This window comes from Stegostoma tigrinum, chromosome 34 (assembly GCF_030684315.1).
Source record: "Stegostoma tigrinum isolate sSteTig4 chromosome 34, sSteTig4.hap1, whole genome shotgun sequence".
In the NCBI taxonomy this organism is placed as follows: domain Eukaryota; kingdom Metazoa; phylum Chordata; class Chondrichthyes; order Orectolobiformes; family Stegostomatidae; genus Stegostoma; species Stegostoma tigrinum.
The window spans coordinates 24,545,645-24,559,706 of NC_081387.1; positions in this window are offsets into that span (position 1 = coordinate 24,545,645).

Here is a 14,062-nt window from a genome sequence, read left to right on the forward strand (position 1 = left end):
AAATATCACAGCAAAGGGCCCAGCAATCACTTCCCTTCCTTCCCACAGAATTCTACAGTACACCCGATTAGGTCCAAGGGATTTATCCATCTTTTGTGTTTTAAGACATCCACTGCTGCCTCCTCTGTGTTGAAGAACTGCGGTGGTTGACAGTATCTGGAATTAAAGTGGAGATCTTCGCTGTAGAGAGAGATCCTGTGTGTGTGTGTGTGTGTGTGTGTGTGTGTGTGTGTGTGTGTGTGTGTGTGTGTGTGTGAGAAAGAGAGAGGGAGAGAGAGCACCACGGTGCCTGTTGCTGTGCTGATTTGGCCTGCACTTCATTTCAGTGGGAAATTAAGAATTAACCACATTGCTGTGGATCCACAGTCAGATGTATGTCAGACCAGGTCGGGAGAGCAGGTTAAGGATACATGTGAACAAGATGTTTTGCTTCCAAAAATCATGCACTTTAATCACCTTTACCATCGCCTTTACCATGAAATTAGCACTCTATTTGAATATTATTAAATAATTAAATTTAACTTATTCCAGTTGCTGTGGTGGGATTTCAACATGTATCTCTTGTCATGACCATGGAGTACAACCCAGAAGTAGTGTGGACATTTTTAACTCGCAATTCCAATTTAAAAGAGGGTCAATACAGGCAAAAAAAGGCCGAAGATGTGGATTAAGTAGCTGTCCAGAGAGAGAGAGAGAGGATGGACATAGAAACACAGAAACAAACAGAATAGGAGCAGGCGTAGGCCATTTAGCCCTTTGAGCATTATCTGTTTTTTTTATTCATTCATGGGCATCATTGGCTGGGCCAGCATTTATTGCCCTTGAGAAGGTAGTAATGAGCTACTTTCTTGAGCTGCCACAGTCCACGAGCTGTGGGCTGACCCATATTGTGATTAAGGTGAGAATTCAATATGATTGTTGCTGATCATTCAACTCAATATCCCATCCCTGATTATTCTCCATACACTTCAATCCCTTTAGCCCTAAGAGCTAGAATCTAATTACTTCTCGAAAACATTCAATGTTTTGGCCCTAACCAAAACCACTTTTTGTGGCAGGGAACTCCACAGGCTCACAACTCTCTGACAAATTTCTCCTCATCCCTGTCCTAACTGGCCTACCCCATACCCTTGCTCTGTGACCCCTGGTGCTGGGGTTCCTGGAACCACAGAATGTCACATCTACTGATGCAAAGGCAAGTTCAAACAACAGGCCTTCAAAAGTGAGATGGAGGGGGAAGAGCCAAGTCAAAACAGGCTACACTCTGATCTCTTGTGACTACTTTGGACTGTGGACTAAAGAGAATGTTAAACTATTGAAAAGTTCAAAACTTTAAATGCAGGATTTTTCAAATGGAACCTATTCATTTAGCCACAGAGTATACAGATCAATCATATTGCTGATCAGGATAATCTAGTAGCCTTGTCCCAAATGATGAATGATAAAATATGATAGAATTTAAGACATGTTAGAAGATTCTGTAATATTTGTGTAAGGGTAGAGTAATTTTGTAGATAGAGTCAAAGAGTAATACAACATGGAAACAGGCTCTTTGGTCCACCTTATCCACGATGACCAAATTTCACAAACTAAACTAGTCCCATTTGCCTCTGTTTGGTCCCTATCCCTCTAAACTTTTCCTATTCATGTGCCTGACCAAATGTCTTTTAAATGTTTTTACTGTACCAGCATCTGTCACTTTCTTTGCCAATTCATTCTATGTATGCATCATCCTCTGTGTGGAGAAGTGGCCCCTCGGGTGCCTTTTCAATATTTCCCCTCTCACCTTGAACCTGTGTCCTCTAGTTTTCAACTCCTCTATCCTGAGGAAAAGACCCTTGCTATTCACCTTATCTATGCCCCTCATGACTTTTTAAACATTTGTAAGGTCCCCCCTCACTTCCAAGGAAAAAAAATTCCAGCCTATCCAGCTTCTCCTTCTAACTGAAACCCTCCAACCCCTTGCAAAAATTTTCTGCACTCTTCCTAATTTAACAATATACTTTCTATAGCAAGTGACCAGAAGTGTTAACAATACTCCTTCAGTAGTCATCATTTTAACAGCAAACCTTTAGATCACCTGATGATACCAATCTATAAAGTCCTTTGTCAGACCTTCGGATGGTATTGCTCCAGCAGCCATTTATATAGATCTGATGCTTCCTGCTAGCCTAAACATTTGTGTGAAAATTGCTTCAGTTGCTTTCCCAATGCTGGACAAGCTTCATTTTCTAGTGAATGACACAGGCTCTGTTACTGCTACTGAGTGTCAGTGGTATTGTATGTGTAAATGGAGTAATTTGAATTATTTAGCAGTACCAGTGTTGTGTGATAATTTGAGAAGTGTGTTTGCGAAGATTTCCTTTTAGAATAGGTTTTCAGATTTTTCACAGAAGCACAGTGAATCTTCATGAGTACATGTATTGCGTAGAAGGACCTGCTCAGTATGTCCCAATGAGTAAATACCAACATTGACTGAGTTTGCAAGTTTACTTATAACATTGTATGAACTAACCATTTGTTCAAACAGAAATGTTTCAGTTCATTGACTGAAACCAATTGCACACAAAAACAAGATTAGCAAGGCAAATATTGTAATGTACTTTCCCAATGACGTTCTCTGATAAGTCTCATTGAGATACCAGGTGCATAGATAGCTATAAGGCTTCCCATTCCATTGAAGTTTTCACATATTTTGTACAGAAGCAAGTAAAACATGATGGTTTCTCTGTGCACCTCTCTCAGATGCTATGCACTGCATTTGACCAGCCATTGGACAGCATGTCAAATGACCCACTTCACAAAATCCAGGCTGACAATTTCAGTGCACTATTGTCAGAGGTACCAACACTGAGATAAAATTTTAAACCAAATCCGCGTCTATCTTCGCAGCTATAGTAAAAGATCCCATGACACTATTTCAAAGAAAAACAGTGGAATATCAATTAATCAATCAATTGTTTTTCTTTTCTTTCATCTCATACTAAGAATAACTAAACCATTATCAGGACGAACTTATTGAATAGGTGGTAAATAGAATGGATTTTGTTTGTAATTTACATTGGTAGCCAGAGTAATGGAGTATTGTGGTGATTACTAAAACTGCTTCATATCTTTGTCACATTGGAAAATAGGCCACTTGATGTCAGGACCCATTCTGTGATTGTTTCAGTAGATGAATGCATAGCAGTTTGTACCAACTGCCAGTGACAGAACAATAAAGTCTATTTTTCTGTCCATACAGTGAGGAAACCTTTTATTGGCACCATCGTGGATCAAGCTTTTCACATTACATGATGTTAACAAGTTGTTAAGGGGATAAAACAGGGAACAAGAAGGCATGGAACCAAAGGCTTCTGTCTGGAACTGGAATCAGGCAGAATGGCCTTGTGATTTCCTGCGCTTTCACTCAGATTGTGCACAATTTTTCAATAAAAGCCACATCACAGAAAAGAAACTCTTAGGCTTTGAGCTGGTGATGATCTACCATTAAAAGTGCAAACATTAACGACATTGAGTGGAATACAGGAGCACGAGGAAGTGAGGGGATCATGTGCATAACTCTCTGAAGGTGGTCAGGAAAGTTGCAAGATAACAAAGTGTGGAGCTAAATGAACACAGCAGGCCAGGCAGCATCTCAGGAGCACAAAAGCTGATGTTTCGGGCCTAGACCCTTCATCAGAAAAGGGGGAGGGGGAGAGCGTTCTGAAATAATTAGGGAGAGAGGGGGAGGCGGATCGCAGATGGACAGAGGAGAAGATTGGTGGAGAGGAGACAGACAAGTTAAAGAGGCAGGGATGGAGCCAGTAGAGGTGAGTATAGGTAAGGAGGGGATAGGTCAGTCCAGGGAGGATGGACAGGTCAAGGGGGTGGGATGAAGTTAGTAGGAAGGAAATGGGGGTGCAGCTTGAGGTGGGAGGAGGGGATAGGTGAGAGGAAGAACAGGTTAGGGAGGCGCAGGCGAGCTGGGCTGGTTTTGGGATGCAGTGGGGGGCGGGCAGATTTTGAAGATTGTGAAATCCACATTGATACCATTGGGCTGCAGGGTTCCCAAGCGGAATATGAGTTGCTGTTCCTGCAACCTTCAGATGGCATCATTGTGGCACTGCAGGAGGCGCAGGATGGACATGTCTTCTAAGGAATGGTGCAACATTTGCTTAGAAGGTTGATAGGATTCTTTAGTTTATAAATAGTAATATAGAGTATGAAAGCAAGCAAGAGATGCTATACCTTTATAAATCGTAAGATCCACATTTGGGGTACTGTTTTCAATTCTGGTCCCTTATTTAAGGAAGGATGTTAAAGCCCTGAAGAGAGGGAAAAAGAGATTTTTACTAGAATGATGCCAGGGTGAGGGATTTTAGATACAAGGAAAGGTTAGAGAAATTAGGCTTATTCTCCTTGGAACAGAGAAGATTAAAAGGTGACCTTATTGAGATGTTCAAAATTATGAACCATTTTGACGGGTAAAGTGGATATCCCATTCTGAGTAGTTGTTATGTCAGTAACTAAAGGTCACAATTTCAAGGTTGTCAGCAACAAAGTTCAGAGTGAGATGAGGAGAAACTTCTTTACTCAGAGAGAGTTGTTAGGATTTGGAATGTGCTGCCTGGAGAACGGTGGAGGCAGATTTTGCAGGAGGTTTCAAAAGAGAACTGGATATATATTTGAAAGTGATTAAGTTAGAAGGTTTGAAGATAGGGCCAGATAGGGCCTCTCAGGAACCAATATATTCACCTTGGGTTGAATGCTCTCCTTCTGTACTGTAAAATTCTATGGTTCTGTACTTGAATTTACTCCTCAGCCAGGGTTTGTCTGTTGCTTCCACTTTTTGTTTTTTTCTCTGTTTTCTCTTTTCTCGCTTTGCTTTTAGTTTTTTCACTTTCTCTTTTCTCGACTTATCGTCTGGAAAGAGCTCGGTTGTGGAGGCGGCAGCAGCAATGGCAGTGGCTGGGGGCCCAGAGCGGCTGGCTATGAGGTGGCTGATATGCCTGGGCAGAACTCTGGCAGCCGGTGGCATCGAAACTTTATTGAGGTCCAGAGTGTGGAAGCAGCTGGGGGCTAGAGTGGGCCAGAGCAGTACCAGAGCAGTACTCTGGTGGGATTGTGGAAGCAGGCAGGCTGGGGTGGTGCTGGGAGTGACAGCGGGAGCAGGCAGGCCAGGGTGGCTTGGGGTGAGAGTGGGAGCAGACAGGTTTGCCCAGTGGCCAGGATTAGAATAGGAGTAGGCAGGTCGGAGTGGCAGGGGGTGAGAAAGGCAGCAGGCAGGCCGGGGCAGCAGTAGGGGGTGAGGTTGAGACTCAAGTACGGGAAGTTCAGCCCAGTTTTTTGATTGAAAAATGTACTTTATTCATGAAGAAGATCTTTGTACATATGTGTACACAGTCACAAATGCAGTTAGGTTCTATACAGTAGCATATCAAAGAAACAAACAAACGTTGGAGTTTGGCTGTATACAAACAAACCAAAGACCCTTCTTACACAGACAAAACTGTACTTACATGCATTTGAGGCATGAGGAGGGTCCGATAATTGAATGGGCCCCCATTTACAGGTCAAGCCCTCGTGAGGAGTGTGAGCCCAGCATGGCCAGGTGTTTATGGACTGTGGCGTTGTATCATTTAACTGTATTTATTTGTACTTCCACTTCTTAATAAGAAGGACTGTAAGGTTCAAATTTTTAGCATTGTTTTCCTTTTTTAGAACATAGAACATAGAACAGTACAGCACAGAACAGGCCCTTCAGCCCACGATGTTGTGCCGACCATTGGTCCTCATGTATGCACCCTCAAGTTTCTGTGACCATATGCATGTCTAGCAGTCTCTTAAATGACCCCAATGACCTTGCTTCCACAACTGCTGCTGGCAACGCATTCCATGCTCTCACAACTCTGTGTAAAGAACCCGCCTCTGACATCCCCTCTATACTTTCCTCCAACCAGCTTAAAACTATGACCCCTCGTGTTAGCCATTTCTGCCCTGGGAAATAGTCTCAGGCTATCAACTCTATCTATACCTCTCATTATCTTGTATACCTCAATTAGGTCCCCTCTCCTCCTCCTTTTCTCCAATGAAAAAAGTCCGAGCTCAGTCAACATCTCTTCATAAGATAAGTTCGGAGGGTTGAGGGGAAATTGAGGGTAGTTGGCCTCTGCTTGTATTGCATCATGCACAGAAATGTTGACATTTTAAAAAGTGCCACTTATAGCTTTTTCGTTTTAAAACCTTTCTATAACATCAGGCACATCTCTGGCTCGCTCACTCTCATCTGGGTAGAGGCTGCCACATTTTTTACCTGGGCCCTAGGAGTCCAGGCAGCATCCTGGTAAACCTCCTCTGAACCCTCACCAAAGCATCCACATCTTTCCTATAATAGGCCGACCAGAACTGGACGCAGTATTCCAAGTGCGGTTTAACCAAAGTTTTATAGAGCTGCAACAAGATCTCACGACTCTTAAACTCAATCCCCCTGCTAATGAAAGCCAAAACACCATATGCTTTCTTAACAACCCTGTCCACTTGGGTGGCCGCTTTAAGGGATCTGTGTATCTGCACACCAAGATCCCTCTGTTCCTCCACACTGCCAAGAAACCTATCCTTAATCCTGTACTCAGCTTTCAAATTCGACCTTCCAAAATGCACCACCTCGCATTTATCCAGGTTGAACTCCATCTGCCACCTCTCAGCCCATCTCTGCATCCTGTCAATGTCCCGCTGCAGCCTACAACAGCTCTCTATACTGTCAACGACACCTCCAACCTTCATGTCGTCTGCTAACTTGCTGACCCATCCTTCAATCCCCTCATCCAAGTCATTAATAAAAATTACAAACAGTAGAGGCCCAAGGACAGAGCCCTGTGGAACCCCACTCACCACTGACTTCCAGGCAGAATATTTTCCTTCTACTACCACTCGCTGCCTTCTGTTGGCCAGCCAATTCTGTATCCAGACAGCTAAGTTCCCCTGTATCCCATTCCTCCTGACCTTCTGAATGAGCCTACCATGGGGAACCTTATCAAATGCCTTGCTGAAGTCCATATACACCACATCCACAGCTCGACCTCATCAACTTTTCTAGTCACATCCTCAAAGAACTCGATAAGGTTTGTGAGGCATGACCTGCCCCTCACAAAGCTGTGTTGACTGCATTTAATCAAGCCATGCTCTTCCAGATGGTCATAAATCCTATCCCTCAGAATCCTTTCTAACACCTTGCAGACGACAGACGTGAGACTTACTGGTCTGTAATTGCCGGGGATTTCCCTATTTCCTTTCTTGAAGAGAGGAATTACATTTGCCTCTCTCCAGTCCTCAGGTACGACTCCAGTGGAGAGCGAGGATGCAAAGATCTTTGCAAGTGGCGAAGCAATTGCATTTCTTGTTTCCCAAAGCAGCCGAGGACAAATCTGGTCCAGGCCTGGCGACTTGTCAATCTTAATGTTTGACGAAATTTTCAGCACATCAGCTTCCTCTATCTCTATCCATTCCAGCATGCACACCTGCTCTTCAAAGGTTTCATTCACTACAAAGTTCGTTTCTTTCGTAAAGACAGAAGCAAAAAACTCATTTAGGGCTTCACCTACCTCCTCAGACTCCACACACAAGTTCCCTATGCTATCCCTGATCAGCCCTACTCTTTCTTTGACCATTCTCTTATTCCTCACGTAAGTGTAAAATGCCTTTGTGTTCTCCCTAATCCGTTCTGTCAAGCCTTTCTCGTGCCCCCTCCTGGCTCTCCTCAGACCATTTTTGAGCTCCCTCCTCGCCTGCCTGTAATCCTCTACAGCTGAGCTTGACCCTAGCTTCCTCCACCTTATGTAAGCTACCTTCTTCCTTTTGACGAGAAGCTCCACCGCTCTCGTCATCCAAGGTTCCCTTATCTTACCCCTTCTTGCCTGTCTCAGAGGGACATATTTATTCATCACTCGCAACAACTGTTCCTTAAACAGTCTCCACATGTCTATAGTGCCCTTACCATGGAACAATTGCTCCCAGTCCATGCTTTCTAACTCATGTCTAATCGCATCATAGTTTCCTCTTCTCCAATTGAATATCCTCCCATTTTGCCTAATCCTCTCCTTCTCCATAGCTCTGTAGAATGTGAGGCAGTTGTGGTCACTATCACCAAAATGCTCACCCACCACAAGATCTGATACCTGCCCCGGCTCGTTTCCGAGCACCAAGTCTAGAATGGCCTCTCCCCTCGTCGGCCTGTCAACGTACTGAGTTAGAAAACCCTCCTGAACACACCTTACAAAAACAGCTCCATTCAAATCTTCTGCTCGAAGGAGGTTCCAATCAATATTAGGAAAGTTAAAGTCACCCATTACAACAACCCTACTACGTCCACACTTTTCCAAAATCTGCCGACCTATGCTTTCTTCAATCTCCCTGCTGCTATTGGGGGGCCTGTAGTAAACCCCTAACGAGGTGACTACTCCCTTGCTGTTCCTAATTTCCACCCATACTGACTCAGTAGGCAGATCTTCCTCGACAATGGAAGCTTCTGTAGCTGTGATACCCTCTCTGATTAGTAGTGCTACACCCCCTCCTCTTTTTCCCCCCTCCCTATTCTTTATAAATGTTCTAAACCCTGGAAGATCCAGCCACCATTCCTGCCCATGAGAAACCCATGTCTCTGTTATGGCCACAACATCATAGCACCAGGTACTGATCCATGCTCTAAGTTCATCACTTTTATTCCTGATACTCCTTGCATTAAAGCAAACAGACTTTAACCGATCCCTTGGTTCCTTCCCACTAGCTGGTCTACCTCTTGCTACTGCCTCACCTGCATCAACTCTCACCTCCGGTATACAGCTCAGGTTCCCACCCCCCTGCCATACTAGTTTAAACCCTCTCAAACTACTCGAGCAAACCTTCCACCCAGGACATTGGTCCCCTTCCAGTTCAGATGCAACCCGTCCTTCTTGTACAGGTCCCACCTTCCCCAGAAGGCATCCCAATTATCTACATATCTGAAGCCATCCCTCCTAACCAGTTGCGCAGCCACGTGTTAAGCTGCGCCCGCTCCCTGTTCCTCGCCTCGCTATCTCGTGGCACCGGTAGTAAACTAGAGAACACTACTCTGTTCGTCCTGCTTTGCAGCTTCCATCCTAACTCCCTAAAATCGCTTTTTATATCCTCAATCCTTTTTCTGGCTATATCATTCGTGCCAATATGTAACACGATTTCTGGCTGTTCGCCCTCCCCTTTTAGAACCTTATACACCCGATCGGAGATGTCCCGGACCCTGGCACCAGGGAGGCAACATACCTTCTGGGAATCCCGATCCTGACCACAAAATCTCCTGTCAATTCCCCTACCACGAGTACTTTTCTATTCTGCGCCGTTCCCTTCTTTGCCACGGTGTCAGGCTCAGTGTCAGAGAACTGACTACTATGGCTTTCCTCTGGTACATCATCCCCCCCAAGCAGTATCCAAAACGGTATACTTATTGCTGAGGGGAATGCCCACAGGGGATCTCTGCACTGTCTGTCTGTCCCCTTTCTTCCCCCTAACTGTAACCCATCTATCCTTATCCTGAGCCTTTTTTGTTCTGCTTTGTAACTAAGATTCTGTAGCTTTGTACTTCAGACTGTGCTGTAAGTAGTGACTTGTAAACCTTTCTCTGTACTCATGTATCTGACAATAAAGCTAATCCAAAATTCAGAATTGCTGAGCTTTTTTCCGAAGAGCTGGTTGTCATTAATTAAGGACAGTAAGAATACGCTAGCAATAGAGTAGTCAAGGAGAAGGTTGATCCCAGGTTGATTGCAGGTACGGGGTTGGGGGGGGCAGTGTGGTTTTGTCTCAAGATGAGAGGTTGAGTAGATCAGGCCTGTACTTGTTGGAGAGCAAAAGCTTATGGTGAGACACAACCTGTTAGAAGCATACAGTTCAAGATTTTTAGGGGTTCGACAGGGCAGATGCAGACAAGTTATTTCCCCTTTTGGAAGTTTCTAGGACCAGAGGGTATAATCTCAGAATAAAGAATCACCCTATAAGACAAAGAGTAGTCAATCTGTAGAATTTTTAATCACAAGTGGACAGTCAAGGCTGGATCATTAAGTATATTCAAGGCAGAGACAGACAGAGTTTTAATCAGAAAGGGAATCAAGAGTTTTGGGGAAAAGGTAGGAAAGTGGAGTTGATGATTATCAGATCAGCCACGGTCTCATTAAATAGCAGAGCAGGCCTGATGGGCTGAATGGCCCATTTCTGCTCACACATCTCTTGGTCTTTCGGGAAGCAAAGTATACCATGCTTGATGGATGAAAGTAATTTATTGTCATTGGGCTGGAGGAGATTTCAGAGTTAAGAAAATGAAAAGTCTAGGTGGGATCTGAACTTCAGAATGAGAATTGTGTCTAACATAGGTCATGGGATGGTGGTGAGTAGGGACCTGATGCAAGTCAGGGTATGGGAACAGAGAAGGTCAAGTTGAGTGTCTGCAAATGTGTGATTTCAGAATTGAGTCGGTGCCTTGTTTATATGTACTCTGGGCTGGACCACAGCAATGAACCTCAGATTAAACCTTTAAATCTGGCAAGATTTGTAACAGACCCCAGTCAGAATTGATCAATTTATCAATATGATGATAGAAGCAATCTCGCATTGCAGTCACATCCCCCCACCCAAAAAAAGGCACAGCACGAAGGGCCACTTTCTGCACTGTCGCTCTCTCATCGTCTGTCACTATAGCAACACATTCAATAATCCCATGGTACGCTGAATGGCTGTATAGCCATCAATCACATTGGCATGGCCTTTGTCACCATGGAAACAAAATGCCCACATCCCAATTTCCCGCACCTCACCCCATCTACTGTTTTAAAACAACCGGGTACAAATATGTGGGGCTCTCTGTTGACGTAGTGCAAACAGAAATCAGGCTTGAGTTCCAGAACTGATGGTAATGTTGGTCCATTAAAATGAGCATGATGATTACTATTTCACTGTTGGACTAGAGCAGTAGATCTTAGTGATGAAGACACATGGAGTGATACAAAACCTTTCATCTATTCATCTGAATACAGAGCCCAGCACATTCCCATAGACTGGCCCACTCAGGCTGTGTAAAGTCGGAAAATGGCAGAGAGGGACAGATAAGAAAAAACAGAGAGAGGCCATTCTTTCGGAACAGAATCAGCTCTCAAGATTAAGATTAAAAAGCATTTTCACAGAATCGCAGAATCATTACAGTGCAGGAGGAAACCGTTCAGCTTATTATAATACCATTGGCTCTTCGGGACGAGAGACAGTCTCTTGCTTTTTCACTACATCCTCGCACATGATTTTTATCCAAATAATTGCCCAATGCCCCTTTAAAATGTCTCAATTGAATACACTTCCAGGCAGTGCATTCCAATATGCTCACCAAAAACTGTGTCAATTTTTTTTCTCATATCACCTTTGCTTCTTTGGCAAATCACTTTTAGTCGGTGCCCTCTCACTTCTGTTCCTTTTACATTTGTTATAGTTTCTTACCTACCTACACAGGGAGGGGATGGCCTAGTGGTATTATTGCTGACCTGTTACTCCAGAGACCCAGACAATGTTCTGGGTAACCTGGGTTCAAATCCCATCCTGACAGATAGTGGAGTTTGAAGTCAATAAAAATACCTGGAATTAACAATCTAACGATGACTATGAATCCATTGCTGATGACCAGGAGAAAAAAACCCACCTGGTTCACTAATGCCTTTTAGGGAAGGAAACTGCCATCCTAACCTGGTCTGGTCTACATGTCACTCCAGACCCACAACAATGTAGTTGACTCAAGGCAATAAATGCTGCCTAACCAGTGATGCCCTCATCCTGGTGATGAATTTTAAAAAAAAACTTTATCCAACCCACTCATGATTTTGAAAAGTTCTATCAGATCTTCTCTCAGCCATCTTCACTCCCAGGGGAATAGTTCCAACTTCTTCAATCTATCCTCATTACTGAAGTTTGGCATTTCTGGAACCATTCTTGCAAATCACTTCTGCACTCTCCCTGATTCTGGGAATATGGCACCCAGAAATGTACACCAAACAACTTACTTTTATTCTGTCCTGGGATCTTGGTGTCACGAGCTAGGCCAGTGTTTATTGCCTGCCATGAACTGTCTTCTACAGAGTGGTAATGAGCTGACTTATTAAACTGCTGCAGTCCATCTGGTGTAGGTGCACCCACAGAGTTATTCGGACGGGGGGGACAAATGCTTGAAACAGTAGTAATGAGGGAACAGACAAATAGTTCCAAACCATAGTGATGTCTGGCTTGATGCAGAACTAGCAGGTGGTGGTGGTCCCATGCATTTGCTGCCATTGTCCTTCTAGGGGGTAATGGTTACAAGTTTGGAAATAGTCAAAGGAGGCTTGGCAAGTCACTGCAGTGACTCGTGAATAGTACACAAAGTGCACCAGTACTTAAGGTGGCAGATTGGCTTCATCCAGACGAGTGTAGAGTATCTTTAATGCACTTTGCATGACCTCAAGATGTCCCTGAGCACATTACAGCCAATGAAGTCCTTTTGGAAGTGTAGTCACCATTGTGATGTCAGAGATATGGCTGCCACATTGTGCACAGCAAACGTCCACAAATGGCAAACATGCTCATGACCAGACAAACTGTTTTTGAGTTGGCTGGTACACTAGGGAGAACTCTCCTCCTTTTCTTCAAAATAGTGGTGTCAACTTTGATATCCACTTAATGGGCCCAAAGCTTAACATCTCATTCAAAAAGGTTGTCTTCTTGAATCATGTCAGCAGTTCTTTGTCAGGGGCTGAGGTGAAGAACTAAAGTCTGAGTTGCTTTAGCTCATACATTCACTGACCATTGCCCTGGATAAAGTTATTCTTCTGGTTGGAATGGGAGAATGAGGTTTGACAGAATTCCACAGGGAAAAGAAGCACAATGCCTTTACAGAAATAATGGTAAGCAGTAAGAACTTGGAAACAAAGAAACATAGAAAATAGGAGTGCAATTAGGCCATTCAGCTCTCTGAGTCTGCTCTACTAGTCAACCTGATCACAGTTGATCATCCAACTCAGTAGCCCATAGAACTGTAGAAAGTAGAAACATTTTATTCAACATTTGTGGAAAGTTCACATATTAAAATTACCTTTAATTAGTGAAACATCTCAAAGCAGTTTACAAGAGCATTATCTCGCAATAAATTGACATGTTAGGAAGATATCAGGACAAGTAATGGGGAAGCAATGGGCGAGTGGTATTATTGCTGGACTGTTAATCTAAAGACTCAGATAATGTTCTGGGGACTAGGGTTCAAATCCTGCCATGGCAGACAGTGGAATTTGAATTCAATAATTATCTGGAATTAAGAGTCTAATGATGACTGTGAATCCATTGTCAATTGTTGGGGAGAAACCTATCTGGTTTAATCATGACCATTAGGGAAGGAAACTACCATTTTACTTAGTCTGGCCTACATGTGACTCCAGACCGATAGCAATGTGGTTAAGTCTGGACAATAAATGCTGCCGAGCCAGCAATGCCCTCAATCCATGAGTGAATAGAGGAAGTGAACACAAGTTCAGTCAGAAAAGGCAAATTCGAAAGAGCAGTCCTTAAGAGGAGAGTGAGGAGGACAGTCTGAGAGTATGGGGATGTAATTTCCAAACTCAAATCCTAGGCAGCAGCACATCAATGGTAGGACCATAAAAATCAGGGATGTACAAAAAGCCACGTTGGAGGAGCTAGGATATGTCAGGTGGTTGTCATGCTGGAGAAGGTTCCAGACACAGGGAGGGGAAAGGCTGAGGAGGGATTCAAAATTCAAAGTTTGAGGGTGAAAGTTTTAAATTTTAAATATGTGCTTTACATCATATAAACCATATTTTGTAGTCTCTGATCATTCGACTGGCTATTAATTAAACAAGCGACCATTCTCAGAAGATGGAACATTTATCAAACATTTCATGCATCAGCTTCCAAAACAATTACCATGCATCCAAAGTATTAAAACAGAGTCATCAGGGTTTGAGGCAAGGAGAATATTTCATGAGAAGGTGAAGGTATGTTACAATGATCATCCATCTTTGTAATCAGATTA